This window comes from Mandrillus leucophaeus, unplaced genomic scaffold (assembly GCF_000951045.1).
Source record: "Mandrillus leucophaeus isolate KB7577 unplaced genomic scaffold, Mleu.le_1.0 Scaffold1133, whole genome shotgun sequence".
In the NCBI taxonomy this organism is placed as follows: domain Eukaryota; kingdom Metazoa; phylum Chordata; class Mammalia; order Primates; family Cercopithecidae; genus Mandrillus; species Mandrillus leucophaeus.
The window spans coordinates 219,966-233,790 of NW_012099577.1; the positions used below are offsets into that span (position 1 = coordinate 219,966).

At 43.1% G+C, this 13,825-nt stretch overlaps 1 protein-coding gene across 1 annotated transcript in view; it reads left to right on the forward strand.

Annotated features, from left to right (window-relative positions):
• Positions 1-13,825, forward strand: part of CPEB3 (cytoplasmic polyadenylation element binding protein 3) — a 207,632-nt gene that overhangs the window by 151,157 nt on the left and 42,650 nt on the right. The gene's annotated exons all lie outside the window — the stretch shown is intronic.

A 13,825-nucleotide genomic window follows, 5' to 3' on the forward strand; every position in this document is an offset into this window, starting at 1 on the left:
TGTGGTTAACAGTTTGTGGCTTCTGAGCCAGAGTATGAGTGAGTAAGTCACTGGATAAGGGAGGAAGATTGTGTCCTTTCTCTGGCAGAAGAGATATCAGTGAAGAAGGGGCAAGATCATGTTCAGAGCAGAATAAAAGAACTTTGTTTATTTGACAGAAGTAGGGATCTCTGGGAAGTTGGCAGGGGTGGGGTGAGGTGAGTTTGTGTGTCAAGGCTTGGTGCTAGGTGTGGCAAATAGAGCAAAAATATGACCCAGGGTGTGCAAGAGACCAGAGCTATATATACCAGAGGGCTTGCAGCGGCCTCTGTATGACTAGCACCAGAAGTGTGGGGCCTACTTAGCAGCTAGGTTTATTTTCAGAAATGTGCATGGGGAAATAGTTGGATTGAATATAGAAGTTTGAGTGTTGACTCTTGCGTTTAAATACCTGCTTGGCTTTGAATAAATCATCTAATCCTTGCTGAACTGTGGTTTCCTCACCTGGAAAATGGGAAGAAGAATCATTCTTCCCTGGGTTGTTGAGAGGCTCAGAGAAGAGGAAAATGAATATGAAAGCATTTGGTAGAGGCCAGATACTTGTACAAATTTAACTGGCTAATGTTATCAGTCCTACGTAGGATTCAGTAGAGCAAGATTAGAATTCACTTACATGGCAATATCTGTTGAGAAGGATGATGACATCTTGAACAGGGTTTGCGACTGTTTGCTAAAAAATGATATTGGGACTTGGCCACATATAAAGGGGAGAGTGCCGCACTTAAAGCAGAAGAGAGAACTACTAAAGAATGGGGATATTGAGAATATTCATTGGAGAGTAAGCAAATGATGCGGAAAAAGAGGCAAGGATTTTAGCCAGTATAAAAGTGTGACTGTAATTTTCAAATCTGGGGGGCTGTTGCCAAATTTTGGAGTGGTATGAGTTTAGAAAGTCTGTACCCAAAGAAGAAACAAGCCCCTCTCCACACACACAAAAAAATCTGTACCCGGCCAGGTGCGGTGGCTCATGCCTGTAATCCCAGCACTTTGGGAGGCCGAGGTGGGCGGATCATGAGGTCAGGAGATCGAGACCATCCTGGCTAACACGGTGAAAACCGGTCTCTACTAAAAATACAAAAAAAATAGCTGAGGGTGGTGGCACGTGCCTGTAATCCCAGCTACTTGGGAGGCTGAGGCAGTAGAACTGCTTGAACCTGGGAGGCGGAGGTTGCAGTGAGCCGAGATCGCGTCATTGCACTCCAACCTGGGCGAAAGAGCAAGACTCCGTCTCAAAAAAAAATCTGTACCCAGTTTGGTAGGGTCAGATATCTGAGAGGCAAATTCTCAACCTCCAGAGAGCCTCTGCTACTGGCATGTCAGTTGGAGAGAAGCTGGAGTGAGCTAGGAAGGTTTAAGGTCACACGCTATAGGAGAGGATTAGAAATATATTTTTCTACATAAAAAGGCAGAGGGATAGTAGTACACATTGAGGTAGTTATGTCCATATAGGTTAAGAAGCTAGAGATGAGCACACAGAGTTTATATACCTTGGAAGAATCATGTCACTGGCTCTGTAGGGAAGGAGAATAACATGCCTTGTGGGACAAGCCTTCAGCTGGACAGGATGTCTCTTGAGCAGGGAGTGAGCAGCAGTAGGGGTCAGACGGAGGTGTTGTGGTGGCAATGCCATTACTCTTGAGTGTTTTCACTCAAGACACATGTATTACCCTTGGATTGAAGGACTTTTGAAAATAATTAGTAGAATTATCTGTTTTGGAAATGTTTATGGGGAAACTAACTTTCACTGTTTGTGTTTTGGCAAATTCTGCCTTATTACAGTTTTCATTTTCTGAGCTCAAGTGCAGCAGTTTTATTGTAGCTTGGTGAATTCTTAATGGTGACTACCAATCACACATTTCTTTGACCCAGGCATACTCAGAATTTCCAGCATAAACAGTTTGAGTAAAACTTAGGATAGGAAACTTAAAAGTCCCCAAACACCTGCAATTTTAATGAACTGGATCCTACTTTGGGTTCCACTCTTTTGGCTTTATTTTTGAAACCTTCTCTTTCTTGGTTTTAGCTCCACATCTGCCACCCCCCCGCCTCATTTATTCATACATCCCTACCTAGGTTCTGGTACATTCCACCTCATTGTGCATGCTCCCATGAGGGGAAAAAAAGCAAGAACTGTGTTGAACCTTTGGAAGTAAATGAGGACCTTGGCAGTAGCTCAAGGCAAAGTCACACTTTGGAGCTCATTCACCAAACTTTTTTTGAGCCATGGCGCTTCCTTGCTCCCAGCTTTTGGCTTGGCTAGCCTTTATTTTCTACCTTTCGGGATCCCAGTGCCCTCATTCTGTTGTTTCGTTCTTTCTGACTCTCCCTGGATTTCTTCTTGGAAATACACCATGTTCCAAAATGACCTTGCAGATTTTCTACCCTTTGTCTTTCTTTCTCATCGTTTCCCCTCAAACTCCTATTCCCTTTGGAACAGATTAATCAGATTGTTTTTCTAATGCAGAACCTGGTAGTGAGGTCTCCTTTCACCTATCTTGTCCAGGATCATGCTTGTTTTTTTAACTCAAATGAATTCCAAATTTGTGGATTTCAGGTTGTATTAGGGAGATATTTTTGGTCAGTGACTACCTTTTGTTAAATGACTCAACTCAGACTGTTCTGTGCATAGTTCTGGTCCTGAAAGATTGCAGAAGGAACTGTATTTATGGCCTGATTAATTGACTTCCTCAGTTCCAAAGAATGGGAAGACAAATTGGCAAGAGCAAGAAGAGATATTGAGGAGCTTCTAGATCTATGATTTTTTTTTCTTTCTCCAGTAAGAGGAGTTTCATAGTTCAGGTATCCCAGGCATATGAGAAGACAGCTGTGTCCATGTGCAGCTGTGTCCAAGGATTCCAGTGAAGCAGGCAGACATTGTTCACGGTGGTCCCTCTCATCAGAGTGACTACTTTTTGAGTATATTAATAGATTGAACCTGAAGGTTCCAGACAGCAAGCTAGTAGAGCAAGGGACCTAGAAGGTCTATCAGAGATAGGGGCTGAAAAAGAGTAATCTTGAAAAGAAGGTGGGGAAGGAACTATTTAAGATTCTAGAACATGTTGGCCGGAGATGTGGGATAGCAAACACCTTAAAAGGAGTATCAGAGGAGTTTCCTGCTTCCTGTTCCTTATGATTTATTTATAGCACAATCACAGTTTCTCTATATCCTGAAACACGACAGAATGATTTTGCTATAAATTTAATAACCATATTACCAAACTAAAGTATGTTTATGTGGGGATCCATTCTTTATGTTATTGCTCAGGTAATGTGGTCATCCACTTAAAACTTGAAAAACAAAAATTGAAAAGAATAAGGAATAAGGGTAAGGATAAGGATAAGGATAAGAATAAGGAATCTGGAAATAAAGGCCTATTTAATTCTTCAGTTTTTAATTCTGTCCCATCTGTCTATCATTCTGGTGTTTCCTCCCCCTGTTTATATATCAGTGGGATTTGTAGCACTTTTCAGTCATTCCTCTTTAGTTACAAAAGCAGTCCAGATCCTTTTCCCAGCTATTTAAGACCTTCCCAGTCTGGCTTCAATTTTTTTCCAACTTTGCCTTTTTCTGCTTTCCGTCTGAACCCCGTATTTTAACCAAACGGAAATATCTGTGCTCTCATCTTGATTTCTTTCTCTCTTTCTCTTTCTTTCCTTCTCTTTCTTTCTCTCTCTTTCTTTCTCCTTCTTTCTTTCTTTCTTTCTTTCTTTCTTTCTTTCTTTCTTTCTTTCTTTCTTTTTCTTTCTTTCTTTCTTTATTTCCTCTCTCTGTCTCTCTCTTTCTTTTTCTTTTTCTTTTTGAGACAGAGTCTTGCTCTGTTGCCTAGGCTGGAGTGCAGTGGTGCAGTCTCAGCATGCTGCAGCCTCCACCTTCTGGGTTCAAGTGATTCACCTGCCTCAGGTAGCTGGGATTACAGGCATGTGTCACCACACCTGGCTAATTTTTATACTTTTAGTAGAGACTGGGTTTCACCATGTTGGCCAGACTGGTCTCGAACTCCTCATCTCAGGTGATCTACCCACCTTGGACTCCCAAAGTGCTAGGATTACAGTCGTGTGCCACTGTGCCCGGCATCCCATCTCAATTTCTAATTCCTACCCTTATTTCAAGACTCCTCACAAATGCCATCTCTTTCATGAATCCTTCCCTGATCACCACATCATGTATCGTGAATGTTACCTATTATTGTAGCTATCTCCAGCCCCGTCTAGAGCCATCTTTTTAAAATGGTGTGCCTTCCTTCAGACCGTGTTTGAGTACCTGCTGTGGTCAAGGCACAGTACTGGTTACTATGAATCAGAACGTACTATAAGTTGATATAAAATCTTGTGTCCATAAGTATAGGCTGGGTGCAGTGGCTCATGCCTGTAATCCCAGAACTTTGGGAGGCTGAGGTGGGTGGATCACTTGAGGTCAGGAGTTCGAGACCAGCCTGGCCAACATGGTGAAACCCTGTCTCTGTTAAAAATACAAAACTTAGCCAGGCGTGGTGGTGGGCACCTCTAATTCTAGCTACTCGGGAGGCTGAGGCACAAGAATCGCTTGAACCCAGGAGGCGGAGGTTGCAGTGAGCCGACATTACACCATCGCACTCCAGCCTGGGCAGCAGAGGGAGACTCTATCTCAAAAATAAATTAATTAATTAATTAATTTAATTAAATTAAAAATACACAAATTAGTCAGGCATGGTGGCAGATGCCTGTAATCCCAGCTACTGGTGGGCTGTGGCAGGAGAATCGCTTGAACCCAGGAGGCAGAGGTTGCAGTGAGCTGAGATTGGGCTGCTGCACTCCAGCCTGGGAGACAGAGCAGGACTCAGTCTCAAAAAAAAAAAAAAACAAAAAAACCCACAAAACAAGTATATAAATACACAGTGTCTATAGAACCTAACACATAAAAGGTTCTCAAATATTTACCAGAGTAACAAAGACAAAGCAAAAGAATAAGATACAGATTATGTACTTTGGAGAGTTCATCTATACCTAGAATGATGAAAGAAAACTTCCTGGATGAAGTGTCATTTGAATTAGGCTTGAAGGATGAGGAGAATGTGGAGTTGGCCAAGAGAAGGGTGGAAGTATAGGGAATAGAAATTTCAGAGAAAGGTAAAAACATGAACATAGAAATGGGAAATGGTGTGACATGAATGGAGAATATTTAGGTTGGTTAGATGGAGCACAAATATATGAACGGGAATAGAGAGAATTAAACTGAGCAAAATAGATAGAGACTAAGTTATAGAGCACCTTGATTGATTGCCTCAGTCCTTCATTTGTGATGTGTTTACTAAAGGTATTTCATTCTTTGCTTGGTACCTCCTAACACATAACTACAATTTTATCTTGGTCCATTCGAATCTGGTTTTGTATGTCCATCTTAGAATTCACGGCTAAGCCATATCAGCATGTGTGTCATATCCCACCTTGGAAATCTTTAGCATTTCTTATCTTGATTTATTTATTTGTTTCTTGAATTCTTGGTCTAAATTATGGTTTGGGGCTGGGCACGGTGGCTCTTGCCTGTAATCTCAGCATTTTGGGAGGCTGAGATAGGGGGATTGCTTGAGGTCAGGAGTTCGAGGCTGCAGTGAGCTGTGATCACACCAGTGCACTCCAGCATAGGCAACAGTGAGACTCTGTCTCTAAAAAAAGAAAAGAAAAGAAAGAAATCATGGTTTGGACACCTTCCATCATAGGAATTTCTTCAAAGAAGGAATTTCTTTTCCAAAGTGAGAGAAGTATCTCCTATTCATTATACATTTGATTTTTTTGCCCTGGGTCTCTGAATCTGCAAATTGGTCCAGAGTTTCTTAGTGCTCGAATCTTTGGAAGCTGTATTTTTTTCCCAGGGAGGTCTAAAAAATGTTGCATTTCCAGCTGGGTGTGGTGGCTCACATCTGTAATCCCAGCACTTTGGGAGGCCGAGGCGGGCGGATTATAAGGTCAGGAGATTGAGACCATCCTGGCTAACACAGTGAAACCCCATCTCTACTAAAAATACAAAAAAAAAAAAAAAAAAAAATTAGCTGGGCATGGTGGCAAGTGCCTGTAGTCCCAGCTAGTCTGAAGGCTGAGGCAGGAGAATGGTGTGAACCTGGGAGGCGGGGCTTGCAGTGAGCCAAGATCGTGCCACTGCACTCCAGCCTGGGTGACAGAGCAAGACTCTGTCTCAAAAAAAAAAAAAAAGTTGCATTTCCATTGTACTAAATGGTAGCTAGTGGACAAAATAGCCAATGCCACCCCTTAAGGGATAATGTTCAGTGTTTTCCAGTGTTCTGAAGAATACTTCTCCCATCAAAGACTAATCTCTTGAGAGGGTCGTTGACAAAAGGTTTCCTCATAATGGTAATAGGTGTCATTTTTTGAGCGCTTTGTGCATTGTATATCCATTTTGTCTTTTAATTAAAGTTTCCTTAGCCAAAATCATTTGGGAAACATTGATATATTAAGGTTCTGAGAAGTCTTACAATATATACATTTGTGTAAAATTGTTTAATCCAGCATTTTACATACCTGCTTTGGGGATGATACTCGTGTAGATTCCTGTGGAATTAGTATTCCATGAAGCTCATTCAAAGAATAGGCATCTTCCCAGGAAAAACTTCGGTAACCTGAACTTTTATGTGTACATTCCTCTCAAGAGTTTTAGTGATCAGCATGCCAGTAACAACATCCTTGTCCTAGTACCATGGAGCTGAAAGTTCATATTTATGTAGACATTGGACGAAGTTGTCTGGCTGGAGTACAAGATTGCCTGAGACTGTGAACCTGAAAGTTAAAATAGCTGGATACAGTGCTAGTTTCACTGCTAACTCATTTTTCTCGAGCTTTGCTAACTGCTGGTTTTGTTAATAGGTCCAACAAATGTCCGTTGGTCATTTCTTGATGCATTGCAAATAGGCATAAAGAGTTTGGAGAAAAAAGAGTTGTTAATCACTCACCAGTAAAAATTCATGTTGACTTGTCCAGGAGCCTCTCTGGAAGCTGTGACTGGTGGCCAGTAGCCTGGAGAACAGGGAGTCTTGCAGGCACACAACATGATTGTAGTGGAAAGAGTACATGTAGACTGTTTTATAAACCTGGAGTTCAGTTCCGAGATGACTTCCCTCTTCTGATCCTTAGCTTCCTTAGCTCTAAAGTAGGGATAATTTTTAGAGCATATAGTGTGCTGCTGTTTAAGTGTGACTGTAAAATGCCCAGCACAGTAGTGCAATATAAGTGCTCAAACGTGCTGTTGATTTCTTTTTTCTTTCAAAAGGGAATCAGCTGTCATGTTTATGCTTTCTGAGTGATGTAGCAGCATCAGCAGTGATGATGAACACTAGATAATTTTGATCACTGAGTGGGTCTCACCTAGTGGCATCAGAGATTTGCACTCATTAAGCCCAAGACCTTGGGCATTCACTGGTGACCAAATACACCCTATTTTCCTACCCCTGGAAGGTAGCTCTCAGTGGAGTGAGGAGAGTAATCTGGGAGTTGTGGAAGAGCAGCTGCTGGACATGTTTTGTGACACCAGTGTCAGCCCCTCAGGAAAACATTTGTTTACACACCAAACTTGCACAGAGCACTCACTAATGGTTAGGCACTGTGCTGCGCAGTTGGGATCCACACAAATATATGGTTTCAGCCTTAGAGGATCTTAGAGTCCAATAGAGGGAAATAGACATATGACCAGTAAGTGACCTAAGGAGCCACAGATGCTCTGAAAACCTGAAAGTTAAAATAGCTGCATGGAAGTATTAGAGGGAGTAGTTGTGATGGGGAGAGCGCTCCAAGGGCAGAGTACTCAGATGTTTCTGAGACAGTCAGAAAAGCCTTTAGAGAGAAGGTGTTGACTTGAGTCTTCTGGGCATAACATTTAATTGATAATGGCTTTATTAAATCAAATACAGTGCAAAGATATGCATAACCATTTTCATGGGTCAGTTTATGCATGCTCTATTTCTGCACTGAGTGCCCTTATGAAACAGTGTACCGAATTGTTCGAATTGTTCATCAGTAACTGAAGGTCCCAAAGGGGTTGTAAAGCCTGTAGTCCGCCTTGCATCAGATAATAGGCTCTGCAGCCTGGTGATGGGGGTAGGAGTTTCCTTTTTGTACCTGGACTATTTCCTAAACCTGAGGGTGGACTTGGAGTATCCAAATAGGACGTGAAAGAATTTCCTAGGGTTACTTTTGGCTCCCTGTTTAGGAAGAATCCTGGCTATTTGGACGAAGATTTTCTCCTTCTACTTGGAGACTACTTGTATCTAGGGAATGGGAGGAATAGTCTGAATGTGAGAGTTACGGCTTTTTGCCTTGAGGCCTGACGGAGGTCTGACTGAAGCCCCCAGAGCTACCTGGAATATAGAAGTCTTACTAAGGCCAAAGACTCTGATTAGCTGTTCCTTTCTCTCCACTGCCCCCAGAAGATGCAGGGAAGGCCTCTCTTCCTCTTCAGCACTTGAGAATAATAGATAGCATCTAAACTCCTGAAACTGGCTGACCTATTTGTTAGGGAGCTATGTGGTCAAAATTATGTTGAAATGAGATGCCAATATCAGTGTGCTGTGAGGAGTCCAAACCACAATTATTATTGTGGCTCTTAGTTTTGGTGATTAATAATAAACCAACTCCTTATGCCAGGGAAGAGATAAAGATGCCTCACAAACCACAAACTAGCTTGTTTATTTATTTATTTATTTATTGAGACAGAGGCTGTCACCCAGGCTGGAGTGTAGTGGCATAATCTCGGCTCACTGCAACCTCCACCTCCCAGGTTCAAGCGATTCTCTTGCCTTAGCATCCTGAGTAGCTGGAATTTCAGGCACACACCACCATGCCCAGCTAATTTTTGTATTTTTAGTAGAGACGGGGTTTCACCATGTTGGCCAGGCTGGTCTCGAACTTTGACCTCAAGTGATCCACCCACCTTGGCCTCCCAAAGTGCTGGGATTACATGTGTGAGCCACCACACCTGGCCACAAACTAGTTTATTTCTGATATTGCTGGGGCAATCCAGTCATTTTGTGAAGTCTGTGATGCTTAAAATAGAATTGCTGACAGCTGGGGTGGGTCTGAGTTCATCACCACTACAACTGAGCTGTCGCAGCTGTATGTCAGCAGACCTAGGTTTAGCTGACTCATCCTGGCTATTGGGATGAGCTGGGGTGCTGCTGCTTGTTGGGGAGAGCAGTCCTGATGGTTCTGCAGTATTGTTTTTCTGATTTATGTAGACTAAAAGGATTGTAGGATTGGGGAGAGAATAATGGAGACTTTTTTTCCTAAAGAGCTTGAGTTTGAAGGGTACTGAAAAGAGGAAAAGGAAAAAGGAAATCAGAGTATGGGGGAAGTAGCTGAGCTCTGAACCAGGTCCTTTATGGGAAAAAGAGCATATGGCTTTGAGGGGGTCTTTAGTCAGGTAGTTTCCCAAGCTGGCTGCCCGAACAGTTTGCCGTTTGGAGCTGCCTTGAGATGAACAGATGAAAATGAAATCCTATGCAGTAGGATGTTCATATGATGGATGCTGTAATCTAAAGAAGGGATCATACAGAATGAGAAGTTAAAAATGAGCTTGATGATATGTATTGGTAGATGAATATCTAAATACTAAATTGTAACTGAGAACTCTAGGTGTAGGGATATGTGGTTATGCTGAGAAATTTGAAGTCTTGAGGTTTGTGTTAGAAACAGTTCATGGCCAGGTGCGGTGGCTTATGCCTGTAATCCCAGCACTTTGGGAGGCATAGGCTGGTGGATCACGAGGTTATGAGATCGAGACCATCCTGGCTAACAGGGAGAAACCCCATCTCTACTAAAAATACAAAAAATAGCTGGGCGTGGTGGTGGGTGCCTGTAGTCCCAGCTACTCGGGAGGCTGAGGCAGGAGAATGGTGTGAACCCGGGAGGCAGAGCTTGCAGTGAGCTGAGATCGTGCTACTGCACTCCAGCCTGGGCGACAGAGTGAGACTCTCTCAAACAACAACAACAACAACAACAAAAACTGTTCTTATCGGCTGGGCGTGGTGGATCACCTGAGGTCAGGAGTTCGAGACCAGCCTGACCAACCTGGTGAAACTCCGTCTCTACTAAAAATACAAAAATTAGCTGGGCATGGTGGTGGGCGCCTGTAATCCCAGCTATTCAGGAGGCTGAGACAGGAAAATCACTTGAACCCAGGAGGTGGAGGTTGCAGTGAGCTGAAATTGTGCCATTGCACTCCAGCCTAGGTGACAAGAGCAAGGCTCCATCAAAAAAAACACAAAAAACAAAAAACAAACTATTCGTATTAAAACTATGTTTTCAGGCTGGGCGTGGTGGCTCACGCCTGTAACCCTAGCACTTTGGGAGGCCGAGGCGGGCGGATCACCTGAGGTCGGGAGTTTGAGCCCAGCCTGATCAACATGGAGAAACCCTGTCTCTACTGAAAATACAAAAAAATTAGCCAGGCGTGGTGGCGCATGCCTGTAATCTCAGCTACTTGAGAGGCTGAGGCACGAGAATCGCTTGAACCTGGGAGGTGGAGGTTGTGGTGAGTAGAGATCGTGCCATTGCACTCCAGCCTGGGCAACAAGAGTAAAACTCTGTCTCAAAAAAAAACAAAAAACAAAAAAAACAACTATGTTTTCTCCTTGCTGCTGGGGGGAAAACAAATATGTTTTCTCCCTGCTGCAAGGAGGGAAAACAGAAACAAAAACTTGTGTTTTCTCTTATCCTGTAATTAAATTAGATACAACAAAAATATTTTCCTGAGAGAAGGGCTGGTTCTGTCGCCCAGGCTGGAGTGCAGTGGCTTCATCACAACTCACTGCAACTGCAAACTCCAGGGCCTAAACGATCTTCCCACCTTAGCCACCACACCTAGCTAATTTTAAAAAGGTTTTCATAGAGACAGGGTGTCACTATGCTGCCCAGGCAGGTCTTGAACTCCTGGCCTCAAGTGGTCCTCCAGCCTTGGCCTTCCAAAGTGCTGAGATTATATCGGCATGAGCCACCATGCCTGGCCAAAAATACTTTTTTTTTTTTTTTTTTGAGACGGCTTTTCATTGTCCAAGCTGGAGTGCAATGGCGTGATCTCAGTTCACTGCAACCTCTGCCTCCCGGATTCAGGCAATTCTCCTGCCTCAGCCTTCCAAGAAGCTGGGATTATAGGCACCTGCCACCAAACCCAGTTAATTTTTTGTATTATTTTTTTTTTTTTTTAAGTAGAAATGGGGTTTCACCATGTTGGCCAGGCTGGTCTCAAACTCCTGACCTCAGGTGATCCACCCGCCTCGGCGTCCCAAAGTGCCGGGATTACAGGCGTGAGCCACCGTGCCTGGCCACATTTTATATTTAATTTTAACTAAGAGGTTCTGGTCAATTGTCAATGAAATTTTCTTTTTAGGAAATGATGTTATCATATAACATTCTGATTAAAGAAGTAACCCATTGTAGAGGGCAGACACAGTGGCTCACGCCTATAATCCTAGCACTTTGGGAGGCTGAGGTGGGTAGATTGCTTGGGCCCTTAAGTTCAAGATCAACCTGGGCAACACGGCAAAACCCTGTCTCTACAAAAAATACAAAAATTAGCTGGGCATGGTGGCGCATGCTTGTACTCCATGTACTACTGTACTCTAGCCTGAGTGACAGAGTGAGACCCTGTCTCAAAAAAAAAAAAAAAAAAGGCGACGAAAAGACCCATATTGCATGTCTTGTTTTTCCTAGCCCTTGACCTAATCTTATCCCTATTAATGACCTTCAGTTTTAAGTAGGATGAAACTTCAGTTTTTATATGGAGCTATAATTATTTTACTCTTTATTGATAAAAATTTCAAACTGGGCCAGCCATGGTGGCTCATGCCTGTAATCCCAGCACTTTGGGAGGCTGAGGCGGGCGGATCACTTGAGTTCAGGAGTTTGAGACCAGCCTGGCCAACATGGTGAAACCCTGTCTCTACTAAAAATACAAAAACTAACCGGGCTTTGGGGCAGGTGCCTGTAATCCCAGCTACTTGGGAGACTGAGGCAGGAGAATTGCTTGAACCCGGGAGGCAGAGGTTGCAGTGAGCCAAGATTGCACCACTACACTCCAGCCTGAGTGACAGAGCAAGACTCCATCTAAAAAAAAAAGAAAGAAACATAAAAATAGTCAAACTGGTTTGGTAACATATCTTTTATACAGTTTAGCCAGAAAACTTTCAGTTCTTTGAACAGCTATCTAATATTTCAGTTTAGTATACTCTTAACCATTTAAAGTTAATCTCTATAGAATCAAACTTTTCAGAGCAATAGCAAGAAATAAGTAAGGAAAAGGCCAGGGATGGAGTGAAGTTTCTGAAAACTTGGCGCTGAGACGGGCAGATCACCTGATGTTGAGACCATCCTGACCAACATGGAGAAACCCCATCTCTACTAAAAATACAAAATTAGCCAGGCATAGTGGTGCATACCTGTAATCGCAGCTACTTGGGAGGCTGAGACAGGAGAATCACTTGAACCTGGGAGGCAGAGGTTGCGGTGAGCCGAGATTGTGCCATCACACTCCAACCTAGGCAACAAGAGCGAAACTCCGTCTCAAAAAAATAAAAAAAAAGAGCAAGGTATAGTAGGGCAGAATTATTGGAAGTGTAGGTATTAATAGGTGTCATGCAAAAAATGGGGTCTATGGAAATAATTTTAGAAATGCTGAGTTAAACAACATTGAACAGATTTTTTTTTTTTTTTTTTTTGAGACGGAGTCTCGCTCTGTCGCCCAGGCTGGAGTGCAGTGGCCGGATCTCAGCTCACTGCAAGCTCCGCCTCCCAGGTTCACGCCATTCTCCTGCCTCAGCCTCCCGAGTAGCTGGGACTACAGGCGCCCACTACCTCGCCCAGCTAGTTTTTTGTATTTTTTTTAGTAGAAACGGGGTTTCACCGTGTTAGCCAGGGTGGTCTTGATCTCCTGACCTCGTGATCTGCACGTCTCGGCCTCCCAAAGTGCTGGGATTACAGGCTTGATCCCCCGCACCCGCCCAGACTTTTTTTTTTTTTTTTTTTTTTTGAGGTGGAGTTTCGCTCTTGTGCCCAGGCTGGAGTGCAGTGGTGTGATCTTGGCCCACCACAGCGTCCACTTTCTGGGTTCAAGCAATTCTCCTGCCTCAGCCTCCCAAGTAGCTGGGATTACAGGCGTGCACCACCATGCCTGACTGATTTTGTATTTTTGTAGATACGGGGTTTCACCCTGCTGGTCAGGCTGGTCTCGAACTCCTGACCTCAGGTGATCCACCCACCTTGGCCTCCCAAAGTACTGGGATTACAGGTGTGAGCCACTGCACCTGGCTGAAAAGATTTCTATAGAATTTCTTAGAGCCTTTAATTAAGTACACTAATGGGTGCCATGAAACGCCAAGAAGGAGAAGATAATCTACAGCTTTTCCCCAACACTGCTTATCTGGCAGACCAATCCTAGGGACCCGTGTTCCACAGAACACACTTTGAGAAACCTTGAAAAGGAATATTACTGATTTCACTACTAACTGTTGATATTATTAATGTTAAATTCTTTTAGATTTCTTAAAGGCTGATGTTAAAGTCACTATATGGTATAAATTATTATATTTATAGCACTCAGCACTGTGTTTGGTTTTTGTCTTTATTCCTAAAAAGATTTTGCCTTTGGAGGTAAGCAGTTATATGAAAAAGAAGATAAGAATTTAGAAGATAATGTAATTCAACCAAAAGTAGTCCTCAGGAGAGCTTCCATAGGAATACGTGCTTTAGAGAGAAACTAAAGAAAAACGATTTTTGTATTTTCTCTCATATGTGCTAATGGAACAAAACG